This window comes from Populus nigra, chromosome 14 (genome assembly GCF_951802175.1).
Source record: "Populus nigra chromosome 14, ddPopNigr1.1, whole genome shotgun sequence".
Classification (NCBI taxonomy): Eukaryota; Viridiplantae; Streptophyta; class Magnoliopsida; order Malpighiales; family Salicaceae; genus Populus; species Populus nigra.
Genome location: NC_084865.1, coordinates 4,857,134 through 4,870,109, shown reverse-complemented (window position 1 = coordinate 4,870,109; position 12,976 = coordinate 4,857,134). Strand labels below are relative to the sequence as shown.

Sequence of the window (12,976 nt, the reverse complement as noted above, 5' to 3'; positions counted from 1 at the left end):
AGCTTGATAATTGTAGCGGAACTACGTTATTAAACTTAGGAAGAACATTCGATCAAAGCAACACAAGCTGACAACTTGATTGTTAAGATTAATGAATTTATCTAGATCTTAAGGATGCCATTGGATTAAATCATTAGTGCGGACACTATGATTGTTTGTTGGTTAGGGTTAGTTATACGGCGGATCCGTTAATTAACTAACATTAAGAAAAGATAAAAAATTCAGAATATAAACTGAAGTTCCATTTCAAGGATCGGTTCTGATTTCTGTAGGTGGATGTATGCTTGCGACCAAGGTTTGTTTTCTTGATATATTTCAATTTCAATTGATTTTATTTGCTATTGTAATTTCTACCATAGTTTAGATCATTGCAAATCAAACCCCCCCAATTACATAACGTATAGCATAAAAATCTGAACTAAACCTTCCTCGTGGGATCGACCCCTTGCTTGCTCTATACTATCTTGTGTGTTGTGTTTTAAGCTAGGGTAATTAATTTGTGCGACCGCGACATCGCAACAAATTTTGGCGCCGTTGCCGGGGAAGTAATTTTAGTTGATTCTTGTGCTTATACTGTTATTTTTATTTGTTGTGATTGTTATTTATTTTTCTGAAAAAAAAAGAGAGAAACAGATTTTTTGCTTGCGGCGGTACTGTTCAAAACATATTTTTTGGTGGAATTAGGATCTGGCCTTTTGTTTCCTGAAGGGAAACGACGTTCTGAACAGGACTAGTGGTAAACCACTAACCCCACCCTATCGAGGCTAAATTCTGCTTTTTTCTAGTGTTTTTAGGCAGTTTTAGTTTTCTACCGTAGGATTTTCGTACAATTTGCATTGTTTTCAATCTCTTGTGTGATTGGTTTCTTTTGAGTTTTCTTGAAGATTTATGCCTGTAACCCGTTCTACTAATCAAAGTCAAGTACAGTTGGACCTCGAAATAGAAAACACTTTACGCAGGTTACGAAAGGAAGCTCGCCTCAACACCATGGCGATTGCACGACAACAAACACTCAAGGAGCTTGCTGCTCCTAACGTGGAAAACCAACCATTGTGCATAAACATCGACAATAATGTAAACTTTGAGCTCAAATCTGGTTTTATACATTTGTTACCAACATTCAATGGTCTTGCAGGAGAAGATCCTCATACTCATCTCAAGGAGTTCCATATGGTTTGCATTGGCATGAAACCGAATGGAGTTGATGAAGAACAGGTTAAGTTGAAAGCTTTCCCTTTCTCTTTAAAAGGGGTAGCAAAGACATGGCTTTTCTCTATTCTCCAAGGATCTATTGGAACTTGGAATGCCATGAAGAAGATTTTCCTTGAGAAGTATTTTCCAGCATCTCGAGTTGCCAACATAAGGAAAGAAATATGTGGGATTCGGCAATCTCATGGAGAGACATTCTCTGAATATTGGGAAAGATTTGAGCAACTCTGCATTCAATGTCCTCATCATCAAATACTTGATCAACTGCTCATTCAATATTTCTATGAAGGATTGATGCCTACTGACCGTAGTATCATTGATGCTGCAAGTGGAGGTGCATTGGTAGATAAGACACCCGAGGCTGCACGCCAATTGATCTCAAACATGGCAGCCAACTCGAAACAGTTTGGCACTCGTGGATATTTCTCAAACAAACGAGTAAATGAGGTAAGTGTTTCTAACCTTGAAAATAAAGTTAATGATCTTACTTCTCTTGTGCGTTCTTTGGCTTGTGGAAATGTACAGCAGGTAAAAGTTTGTAGCATATGTTCCTTACAAGGACATGCCTCAGATATGTGCCCAACAATGCAAGAAGATTATATTGAACAGGCTAATGCAGTTGATGGAGCATTCAATGGACAACCCCAGCGTAAATATGATCCCTTTTCCAACACGTACAATCCCGGATGGAGAGATCATCCCAACTTACGCTATGGGAACCCACCTCAACAAAGCAATCAAGGACGACAGATCCATCCCCATGGATTTCAATCCCAACAGAATTATCAAGCAAGACAACCCCCTTCTCCATTCACAAACTCCAATGTTATAGGGTCGTCATCCAATGATGATCTTCGTGAGATGATGAAAACTTTGGCTTCTAACACTGTAACCTTACAACAAAATGTCATGTCTTTTCAACAGGAAACAAGGTCAAGTATTCACAACTTGGAAAAGCAAATGGGGCAAGTAGCTTCAAGTGTAGGGAAATTGGAGGCACAAATGAATGGAAAATTGCCCTCCCAAGCTTTGAATCCAAAAGAGAATGTTAGTGCAATAATGCTGCGAAATGGGAAAAAACTTGAAAGACAAAGGTCAAAACAAATTGAGATAGAGGAAGAAGAGGAGATAGAAACCGAATTGAGTACAAAGAAGAAACATCCTTCTCCTTCCCAAACTGAAATAATGATCAGCACTCCAAAGGTAATTCCTCAATCAATGAATTCCAATTTTAAAACAATTCCACCCTTTCCTGTGAGTTCTTCTAGGTCAAAGAAAGAAGACAAAGAAAAAGAGATTTTAGAGGTTTTCAAGAAAGTGGAACTCAATATTCCTTTGTTTGATGTTATCAAGCAAATTCCCAAATATGCCAAATTCTTGAAGGAGCTGTGTACTACCAAGAGAGCTTTCAAACTGAAAGGTCACGAAACGGTAAGTATGGGTGAAGTTGTCTCTGCTGTTGTTCTAAAGAATATGCCTTTGAAGCAAAAAGACCCAGGTGCGTTTACTATCCCATGTGTTATTGGTAATGCTAGTTTCAAAAGGGCCTTGTGCGATTTAGGTGCATCCATTAGTGTTATGCCCAAACATGTTTATGATTCTCTTAGTCTGGAACCTTTGAATAAAACTAGTATTGTCATACAACTTGCGGATCGTAGTTTTGTTTATCCACTTGGTGTGATAGAAGATGTCCTAGTCAAGATTGATAGTTTGGTTATTCCATGTGATTTTTATATTCTTGATATGGAACATGATTCTTGTGATTCATCAAACAGCACTTCTATATTGTTTGGGAGACCATTCTTGAAAACCGCTAACACAAAGATTGATTGTGGTAAAGATACCTTGTCTATGGAAGTAGGAGATGAAAAAATTGAATTCAATTTTCATGATGCAATGAAATATCCTTATAGCAATGTTTATTCTATCACATGTTATGACCAAATTGATAAGTGTGTGAAGCAAGTTTGTCATTTTGATTGCAAAGACGGATTAAGCATAGCTTTGAGCTATGGCTATGATTTCACCAAGATAGAAGAGATGGAGAGGCATGTGTGTGTTCCCCAAAATGTGCACCAATCAGCATTGACTTTGCAAGCTTTGCAAATTGTCCTCCATGATGTAGGAATCATTCCCCCTATCACGGAAAATGAATGGGTGGCGTCTATCCTTTTGGTACCCAAAAAGACTGGAACCACGTTAGAAGAGACTCGAAATGATGCTTATGCAAATGCAAGGATTTATAAAGAAAAGACCAAATATCTTCATGATCGAATGATTACAAGAAAAGAGTTTAATGTTGGAGACAAAGTCCTTCTTTATCATTCGCGTTTGAAACTTTTTCCTGGAAAGTTACGCTCTCGTTGGGTTGGACCATTTGTTGTTTCTAATATTTTTCTTTATGGTGCAATTGAAATTACAAGTTTAGAAACCAATAAAGTACTCAAGGTCAATGGGCATCGCTTGAAACCTTTCTATGACAATTGGACGGCAGAACTCACCGCTTCTGTGGAGTTAGCTGAACCAATCTATGAAGAATGAACATGCAACATGCCAAGCCAATGACATAAAAATAAAAGCGCTTACTGGGAGGCAACCCAGCACAAAAAAAAAATCAGATTTGCTTTCTTTTTTCCCTTATCTTTTATTTTTCGCATTTTACTTTATTTTTGTCATTCTCCTATATTCCATTTCTTTTATTTCAACATTGAGGACAATGTTGTGTTTTAAGTGTGGGGGTATTGGGAGAAGTTTGGTTTTCTTTGTTATTTTTCAAAAAAAAAAATTATGTTTGATCTTTAGAACTCCCATTGATTTTTGAGAATACGAGTATTATATATGAGAATTAGTTGAGATAGATGAAGATATAAATCAAATGAATGAGTGTGCATGCCAATTTTAAGATTTAATTGGTTTAGGGATTGACTTTGAGAATATGCCATGTTGACTTATAGTGTTATACCAATGCAAGCTTTTGAGCCTTCAACATTATATTTTTTTTTATTGTGTATTCTTTCAATGATATGTATCTCTAGAACTTGCTTCATATCTTGTTAAGATTACATTCGCATTACATGTGTACATGAAGATGATAAAGGCATTAGAAATTTTAACCACTTGAACCAAAAAGCCAACCTAAAGCATATTGTCCTTAGTGAGCCTCTTTTGAGCTTGTTTATCTTTTCTTTGCTTTATCCATGTATAAGCCTTAACTTTTTATATGTTTTCCTTTTCCCCTGGCCAAGGATTAGTAGAGCATATACTTGTGATATCTTATGGAATTATAGTTGGAAATTATGTGAAAAGAAAGAAGAAGTGATGCTTGATGAAAAGATGGGCAAAGTTGCCAAACGTGAAAAACAAAAAAAAAAAAGTGTTCCTTTATATTCTTAAGATTTTATGTTGAAAGAGCTTGAAATCAAAAGAAGAGAAGCATTGATGATTAAAGATGGAAAATTTATGTGCTTTAATGGAATATCTTGTTTGAAATATCATTTTTCAAAATGCTCTACTTTCTTTGGTTTGAACCTTTCCTTTTACTCTCTTTTACCTCACCTTAACCTTAGCCCCATTACAACCGGAAAATAAGACCTTTTGATTCATGCATTGCTTGTAATATGTTAGTAATGGAGATGAGATTGAAAAGCAAGTTTATGGTAGAACATATTCTTTGATTGAATTTGAGAGATTTAAACACATAAGCCCTAAACACGTGAGTGTTGGAGTGTACATCAATGAGAGGACCTATCACTTTGGCATGGCATAGATTTCATTTAAATCCGAACGATTAATTGAGTTTTGAAGTTTGCAGGTAAATGAATTCATGAGAATTATACTATTTATCATTCTTAATTGTATTCTTGTTTATAATGCATATATTCTTGGACATTGATGGGAGATTAAGAGATTGATCATAGTTATTTTCAATTTGATTTTATCTATCCTTTCTCGAGGACGAGCAAGAGCTAAGTGTGGGGGTATTTGATGTAACCATATTATTCGATAGTTTCACCCACATTTAACTAGTGTTTTGCCTATGTTTTATGTATAAAATACATTGATATTCTTTGTTTTATGTTTTGAAGGCACCTTTAGATGAAAGATGCAAAAAGGAGTAAATTGGAGGTAATTGGCAGATTTGACCCTCGGTCGATGTTTTGTGCAGAGCGTGAGTTATAAAAGTCAAAACGAAGTGATTCCGGTGGCATTAGAAAGCTAACATCCATAACGTTCTGGAAATCTAAGTCAAGAAAAATAAAAATACAAAGAACATGGAAATCACATCCTTCAAAGTCAAAACTCGTATTCTGCCAGTGTTGACCTTTGTCCATTCAAAATTCAATATCTGGAGCTGTAGATATCCAATTGATGACAACTCAATTGTTTTGGATTCCTGACTCAAAAGTATATAAACGCTCCAAATTTCAGCTAAAAACGATGTCATATGAGGGAGATATGAGTTTTCAAAGATGACAACTGAATTCTGCCAGCAAACAGGTTTCGTGAAGAAACGAGTCCAAATTACATCCCGAAGCATCAAAACCGACATCCAAGTTTTAATTTCAGCAATTTAGCTCCTCAAGAACATCAATCCAGAAGGTCAAGGAAGGCAGCCACCAACCTCAAGCCACCAACCTCAAACCACCAACCACAAACCAGCTGCCAGCCACCAGCCACCAGCCACCAGCTGCCTTCACACTACCACCATCTCTTGATGTTCACACTTGAACTTTGATTTTTCTTACTTACAATTTGTGTATAAATAGGCAGCTAAGTTTATGATATGAAGAGAGCCAAGAGAGAGGGAGAGAGAGTGCAGTAGAATCAAAGAAAGAAGGGTGGCAGCCATAAGAGAAGAAACACAAACTCTCCCCTCTACAACCCAAAAATCATGTATTCTTTCATCTTTAGGAGTAGTTGTTCAATAGATATGCAAGGCTAAGCTCGTTTTCTTGGTTGTAAGGACGCAAACACCTTCAGATTTCAAGAACTGTGAGATTTATTCTTCCATTTATTTTCAGTTTGTATTATGAATGAGTATGTTTGTTTTTCTATGCATATTTTCTATGATTGTTTATCTTAATTGCTAGAGCGGACTCTAAGTTATTATTGTGAACAATCTATTGCTAAGTTTGATATCAACACCGGAGTTGTGGTATATAAACTTGTGAAGCAACTAAGCTTGATAATTGTAGCGGAACTACGTTGTTTTCTTGCGACCAAGGTTTGCGATGTGTTATTATCTGCATTGTTTTATTATCTGATAAAAACTAAGGTCTTGTCGTGTTCTCTAATTTTTGGTATGTCTATGGTTTAAGAAAAGTCCTCGTTAGTAAGGAGGTCCTTATCTTATCGGGTAAAAACCTAATTGTGCTAACGTCAAATAAAAAAACTACTTTTTTAATATCGGGAGTACATTTTACGTATAAATCCGTAATCCCGGATAGTAAAAAAAAACAAAATATTTTTTGGGTGTTTTTTGAAATATTGGCCTTGTTCTCGTTATTTTAATAAACTAGCTATTAAAGTCAAGATGCATGCTAATACATATTTTTTGAATTTTTGTTGTATGAAAATATGATGTGATTTTTTCTTTGAGAGACTTGGCCATATGCATGAGAACAAAAAAACATTTTTTTTTAAGTTTTGACGAAAACCGGGTATTTTAATACCGCATTTGTGTTTTTACGGTATATAAAAAACGAACCAATATTAACTAAAATGGATAGAAAAATATGCGAGAAAATCATGGATGTTTTTGAAAATGTATTTTTTTTGTAAATTTTTGAACGCGCCGGACCTGGAACAAAATTAGGCTAGGACCGACCCGAATAAAACACAAACAACCTTATATTGGGCGAGTAATTATTTTTCCTTGAATTGCAGAAATGTGCACATTGCAGCAATCACCATGATTGTCCACCCCCTGCCACAACCACCACCACCACCGGTCTATCCACCTCCATATCCACCAACCTAGATCTTCATAAGAGGCGGATCAGCCATCGCGACTGTCACCATCGTCAGCCTCTACAGATTTCTTCTCCTTTCTTCCTTTTCTTGAAGCAACCACCGTCTGCCACTGCAGCAACACGATAAGACCTTATCTTTTTACCTGATAAGATAAGAATTGCTTACCGAGGAGGACTTTTTTTAAACCATGGAAAGACCAAAAATTAGAAAACACGACAAGACCTTAGTTTTTATCAAAAAATAAAACAATGCAGCTTACCTTATGTAGGGTGTATTTGGGGTGCTAGTATATTCCCTTTACGCAACCAGTCTCCGTACCCGATCTCTGAGACCATTTAGGGTTCCTAGTGACCAAAATACTAGGTGGCGACTCCCATTCCATTTTTTTCACTGATAAAAGACAAGAATTACTTGTCTTCCCACATTTACTAGATATATATCCATACATGAGGGTGGATGATCGCCGCGACGCCGCACACGTGCGACAATCCTAATCTCTTATGATCAAATCTCTACCCCCATTTTGATCTCATCCAAATATTTTTTTTTCTATTTGACTTATACAATTTTACCTTTTGAATTATGATCATAAATTATTTATATTAGCTTATCCTTGATTCATCATTGTTGTTAAACATTTTATCCCGGCGCCTAGCTATATTGTTTCCTTTTATGTTTTACACTTCCTCCGGCGCCTTTTTTCTTCAAATTGTCTTCTGAGAGGACTGCTTGTGAGGGACAAATAGTGTACTTAGCAAAGAAAACGTCTAATGGTTTTGGAGGCCATAGTCGCACCTAGTTGAGAAACAGCTAGATTTGCTTCTGATTTGCTTCTTCAAAACGTCTAATTTGAATTAGTTTAATTAATGAAATTAAAAGAATTAATAAGTTTGTGGACTTAATTAATATTTGATTTAATTAATTAAATAAATTCAGGGATTTAATTGAAATTAATTCAAGGGATAAAATTAAAATTTATTGATTAAGGGACCCAATTGATACATTTCAAAACATCAGGGACCAATCTATAATCTGTCATTTTCCATGCCAAATGACGCCGTTTTAGAATCCTTCTGTTCATCATCTGCTTGTCGAAGAACGGTTCAACAGGGAAGCTGGAAAATCGGCAACAAAGTCGACCCAATCGTGACCATGTCTTTTGCCACGATCCCGGTAGTGGAGGAGACGGTTTTTGAAGCTCTCTGGCCTTATAAAAGGCAGGGGGAGAAACAGAACAACGGGGGGGATTTTGGGGGACTGAAAATGAGAGAGCAGGCCACGAACCAGTGGGGAGAACACTGAAAACCAGAGCATAAATCCAGAGCAAAAACAGAGACAAACGCAATAAAAAAAACTCAGAGGACCAACATTAACATCACCATCTTCTCGAACGCAGGGGACAGAGAGAAGAACGAAAACACAGGGAGAGTGGAAACAGAAAAAAAAAAAAAAAAAAAAAAAGAGAGAACGCAAGCAAAAAGTGTGATGAACAAGAAAGCACACAGAATCCCTGAAGGAGCAACTTAGCAGTGAACGTTATGTTGATCTAATTAAAACAAGACACTGACACATTTAGTTTCATTTGTTAAGGCGATATGTAGGAATAGCTTCTACATCTTTCTGTGGAGAAGGATGGGATGCCCAGCCAACAATAAATAGGTTAGGTTGCATCTCATGCCTTTCAAAACACACCATTTAGGAGAGACAAAAGGAGAGTAATATCCAATGAAATTGTCGCACGTGTGCGGCATCGCGGCGATCGTTCACCTTCACTGTAATGGATATATATATCTGGTAAATGAGGGGAGACAAGGAATTCTTTGTCTCTTACCGGTGAAAAATAAAATGGGAGTCACCACCTAGTATTTTGGTCACTAGGAATCCTAACTGGTCTCAGAGATTGGGTACGGAGACTGGTTGCGTAAAGAGAAGGTATTAGCACCCCAAATACGACCTACCTAAGGTAAGCTGCATTGTTTTATTGTCTGATAAAAAATCTAAGGTCTTATCATGTTGGTCCGTCCATGGTTCAAGAAAAGCCCTCCTTAGTAAGGAGTTCTTATCTTATGGGGTGAAACTTAACCGGTCTAATGTCTATAAAAGAACTACATTTTTAATATCAGGATTACGTTGTATGTATAAATTTGTAATCCCAGACATTAAAACAAAATATTTTTATTTGTTATTTTTTGAAATATTGATCAAAGTTCTCATGACTTTAATAAACCGGTTATTAAAGCAAAAATGCATGCTAAAATAATATATTTTTTTGAAGTTTTCTTTGTTGTATAAAAATACGATATGATTTTTTAGCTTTGTTGTATAAAAATATATTTAGTTTAAAAAAATATTAAATTATTTTTTTTTAAGTGGTTTTGATGTATTAATATTAAAAATTAAAAAAAAATCTAAAACAAAAATTTTAACAAAATCACATTAAATTATACCGTAATATTAAACAATGCACTTAATACACTGAAAGTTGACCAGCAATTAAAAACGGTGCGCACCATTTCTTTATGTGGAGAAGGATGGGATGCCCAGCCAACAATAAATAGGTTAGGTTGCATCTCATGCCTTTCAAAACACACCATTTAGGAGAGACAAAAGGAGAGTAATATCCAATGAAATTGTCGCACGTGTGCGGCATCGTGGTGATTGTTCACCCTCAATGTAATGGATATATATATCTGGTAAATGAGGGGAAACAAGGAATTCTTTGTCTCTTACCGGTGAAAAATAAAATGGAAGTCGCCACCTAGTATTTTGGTCACTAGGAATCCTAACTGGTCTCAGAGATTGGGTAAGAAGACTGGTTGCGTAAAGAGAAGGTATTAGCACCCCAAATACGACCTACCTAAGGTAAGCTGCATTGTTTTATTGTCTGATAAAAAATCTAAGGTCTTATCATGTTGGTCCGTCCATGGTTCAAGAAAAGCCCTCCTTAGTAAGGAGTTCTTATCTTATGGGGTGAAACTTAACCGGTCTAATGTCTATAAAAGAACTACCTTTTTAATATCAGGATTACGTTTTATGTATAAATTTGTAATCCCAGACATTAAAACAAAATATTTTTATTTGTTATTTTTTAAAATATTGGCCAAAATTCTCATGACTTTAATAAACCGGTTATTAAAGCAAAAATGCATGCTAAAATAAATATATTTTTTTGAAGTTTTCTTTGTTGTATAAAAATACGATATGATTTTTTAGCTTTGAGAGACTTAGCCGTATGTATGAAAACAAAATTTTTTTTTTGTTTTTTTTTTTGAAAACTGGGTATTTTTAATACCAAATTTGTATTTTTAAGATATAAAAATACAGACCAATATTAGTCGAAATGACGTAGAAAAATCCGTACGAAAATTACAACTTTCAAAAAATATATATATAGATAATAAAAAATACACAAAACAATAAGGATAAAAGAAAAACAAATAAATAAATAAAAAATTGAAATGGACTGGACTCAGCCCAACCGCGTGGGCTGGGCTGATGTTCCAGCCCAAAGAAAAAACAGAAACCATGACTGGTTATTGTGCATGAGCACAGTAACCAGTTAATTAATTAGCCGGTTACTGTGCACAACACAGTAACCGGCTTATTATTTCTTCTTGCATGCAGAACGTGCACAGTGCACGTTCTGCAAGCAAGAAGATGACTAATGACCGGCGACTAGGGAGGGGAAGGGAATTTACCTGAGGCGATGATCTCGGATGGCTGAGCTGATGGTGGTGCTGACGACTGTTCTCGGTGGCGCTGCAGTGGCGGTTACTGGAGAAGCCCGATGACAGTGGCGGTTCTTCTTCTCCACGGCGTAGGGACACCGGGCCACTCCGGTTCACTCTTTCTGTCCTTTTTTCTTCCTTTTCTCCGTTTGCCTCTCTCGGTCTCTCTGTTGATATCCCCGGTTTTCGATTTCTACTGTTTCGGTTCCTTCTCTCTCAACACTGTCGGTTTCTCTCTCTCGGTTTCCCTCCCCGTTTTCTCCCATTCTTTCTCTTTTTCTTTCCTTTCGGGTCACTATTTATGGGGGCGGGGGGGCGGGGTCGACCCTGCCCCATCCCATTGTCGCCTATGCATGGGGTGCACGTCGCCTGCTCTGCCACGGCGCCGACAACGGTGGCCAATGGAGGCGTCGCTTGTGGGACACGGCTGCTCTGGCATCTCATCATGAGATGGGTGGCGTCTGACTTCAGCTCTAAGGCACGTGGGAGGAGGAGACAAGGGGAAGAAAACAAAACTTTTCTTCCCCTGCTGCACGTCCAGGGGAAGAAGAAGAAGAAACAGTGCCGCCTCAAAACGGCACCGTTTCGTTCTTCTCTTCTTTTTTTTTTTGAAAACCGCATGAAACGGCGTTGTTTTTCTTAAAACGCGCCGTTTCATTTAAATGAAAACTAGCGCCAAAGCACCAGACTACAAGTCAATCCTTCAATTTTCCATAAACTTGTAGTCAATCCTTCAATTTTCCATAAACTTGTACTTTCTTCCTTCCTAAGGTCAAGTTTTTCTTACTTGTTTTCGTTAGCTCATCTTTGAATCAAGAAGCGCATCTTAAATGATTCTCCTAGTGATGTTAAATCATTCGATCGTCTTGTGTTACTGTATCCTCATCCTCTATCGGACTCTTATGTCTTAGCTTCTTCTCTTGGTCCTATCGTCCTGTTGTTAATTGTAATTTAGAGGCGACTGACTAATCGCTAAGAGTTCGTCCCCGAAAGAACTCTCAGTATGGCATTCAGTAAGAAGTTAGCCAAGTTCTTTTAGCCGTTATGTTAGGGTGACTCGAGAAAGTTTGAAAGGGAATTCCGATAGCCCTTAATCTTCAAGCTATCTGGCTTCATGCCGTGAAGGAGGAATCCGAGTTACATCCTCTTAAAATAAAAAAGATCATTCATCAGTGTTTTCAATAATTAAGAGTCAATTAGGTGCGTAATCAAACTCATATCATTACTTACGATCTCACTCTCTCAATCTCCTCCTATCTGAATTCTTTGCTTAGTCAGAGTTGAATCCTATAATAAGGACAAGAAAGAATGGCATTCAGGTAAGGCATGATTCGGAAGATAGTGAATCTCTCCTTACTTGACTCTGGAAAGCTCTTTCTTTGCAACTGGCAAGCAAGACTATGGTTAAAGGGAAGGAATAAGCAAGAAGGCAAGCATTACTCTACGCGGTCTAGAATAGCTGTCTATATAGCGCCAATCTGTTATGCTAGTGAGTATCCTTAAATAATCTAGGGCCAAGCGTGCCAAGTAGTTCCCATGCTCAATTAGAGTAGCTTGGGTTTCAATAAAAATATAAAAAAATTAATTTAATATAATCTAATAAATAAAAAGTTAATATATGATTTGGTTAGCCTAAAAAAAATACCAAGAATTTTTTAAAATTTTTTTAAATAATATTAATTTATATTTTTTATAAAATAAAAAATTAAATTAACGTTAATCAATCCACTTAACTTGTGATTAAAGATGCATCGATAAATCGATTAAAAACTATAATCTTGACCTATACAATAAAGAATCAAATAAAATATTTAAGAATATATAAATTATAATGAAAGATCAGTTGAGTGATGTTTCAATTAATAAGTTACGTTTTAAAATTTAATTTAAAAAAATAATCTCATGTGTACCCGTTGAGCAACGATCGTTGGTCTGACTCGAAATCAAAAGGTTCCACTTCCTAAAGAATTAACCTTTTTTCTTTTAGTTTATTTTATTTCTCAAAAGTTCCCAAAAACTTATGGTTTTTTACCAACAAACCCCTACTTTTTCTAAAGTTATCTTCT

The 12,976-nt window shown here is 36.4% G+C and overlaps 1 non-coding gene across 1 annotated transcript; it reads right to left on the bottom strand.

Moving 5' to 3' along the window:
* Positions 1-1,356: 1,356 nt before the first annotated feature.
* LOC133673617 (small nucleolar RNA R71) lies at positions 1,357-1,463 on the bottom strand. Its single transcript, XR_009835030.1, has one exon. It is a non-coding gene; the product is annotated as a small nucleolar RNA R71 (small nucleolar RNA).
* Between the last annotated feature and the right edge of the window lie 11,513 nt (positions 1,464-12,976).